Consider the following 1991-nt stretch of genomic DNA (forward strand, 5'->3'; position numbering starts at 1 on the left):
AAACATGATAATGAGTGAGTAGTTTCCTTAACTAGGGTTAATGGGGAATTAGGGGAAACCAACACGGGGATTGATTCATGCTTAATCTAGTATGCTTTCATAATTAGTTTGCTTGCTTGTTGTGATTTCAACTTATGCACATGTTATGTTTGATGAAATGCAAGCCTATGAATCCTTGCATTTTTTACCCATCACTTATCTTTTCAATGAGACTTGTAAGACATAAACCAACTCGAGTCTCATTAGACCATGCATATTGTTGGATAGAGAGGATTAAGTCGACTTGTAGGTGTTTTACAATCTAATCGATTCGGCTCCGGGACCCAAACCTTCCTAGGGATTGTAAGATATACACTAACTCGATCCCATCACAACAATAATTGCTTGCATCTAGTTGAAAACATGTTTGTATGATCAAATACCATGAATCCCCTATGAACCCATGACACCCTAGTGCTTTTAATCAATTGTTTACATCTCATCTTAATCATCTTGCTTGTTCATTTACATTGTTGTTTAGTTTAGTGATCTTCTTATCTCAACCCAAATTGTGACACCCTTAGACACCACTACTTGCAATCGAAAATCCTACATCAATACCCGTCCCTTAGGATCCGACCTTTAATTACCTCTTTACTAATAGTAGAGTAGTTTGTGAAGTTATAAATATTGTTTTGGTCTAGGTGCTCCTAACGACAATTAACCGAAAAATATAGTCTGACCACTTACACAACAACCAATCCAACTCGCAAAATGTCCGGCATTCTCACCATATGGCAGCCCCGTATCTTTATCCTATTGTAAAGGATTTGGTATCTTTGAATTTATTGCTTCTAGGGAAACCTTGTGGCGCATTCGACCCGCAGTGTGTTGCAAGTTATTCTCATCACCTGAGTCATCGCCTGAGGCATTTCCATCGTTTCTTTTCCACTTTTCCACCATATCTAAAGCCGAAATTAATAAACAAATAATAACAATACATACTTATATTAACAAACAAATCTCTAAAGATGAGGGTTTATTACTTCTTTAAAGAGGAGAATCCGGATTGATCTGGTAGCGGCAATGGCGATGATGACGATGACTGCGACGATGATGTGGTAGGTTGGTGGTTGAGGGGAAGCTCGGTGTTTGAGGATATTATATGGGGGAGGGGAAGCTCAGAGTATATATGAGTGAATAATACAACACTTGCAAGACCTTGTTTAATGAAAAGTAATAAATACGGTATAAGAAAAACCGTTGTATTTTGTTTCCAAACAGACAACGGTTTTGTTTGAAATCGTAATTGATTAGTACTATCTACAACGGGTTAAAAATAACCTTTGACTTAAATATTTTCATTTTGTTTGATTTTCCCGCCAAGAAATAAAGCATCATTTTTATATACATAACAACGGCCTGAACCGTTATAACTGTATACGTCCTAAACAACGGTTTAGGTATAACCGTTTTATTTTATGTTTCATTTTGTTTGATTTTACCGCCAAGAAATAAAGCATCATTTTTATATAGATAACAACGGCCTGAACCGTTATAACTGCACACGTCCTGAACAATGGTTTAGGTATAACTATTGTATTTTATAATTCATTTTGTTTGATTTTAACGCCAAGAAATAAAGCATCATTTGGTACAATTTTTCCCTAACCCGCCCGATGCAACAGCAGAAAAAGTTTACAACAGCAGTTTGATATATAACAGCAAGACAATAATTACATATGACGTAAGATATCTTGTTTGGAATGCTAATATTTTCACGGATGTCGGGAACGTTTTTTGGAATTGCTAGTCTCTTCATTAACCTAAATACCTTCATCATGATCATCTCGTGTATATATGTTTGGAATGTTAACATTTTCAACATCATTACCAAATTGCGATATAGCACTATGATCAAGTCCTTCAAATTCGACGTCTTCATCATCTAGAATTCGGCGATGGCAAGATAGAACAACTGACCACTTTTTATCCATAGGATCGGTAACATA

This window comes from Silene latifolia, chromosome Y, assembly GCF_048544455.1.
Source record: "Silene latifolia isolate original U9 population chromosome Y, ASM4854445v1, whole genome shotgun sequence".
Lineage (NCBI taxonomy): Eukaryota > Viridiplantae > Streptophyta > Magnoliopsida > Caryophyllales > Caryophyllaceae > Silene > Silene latifolia.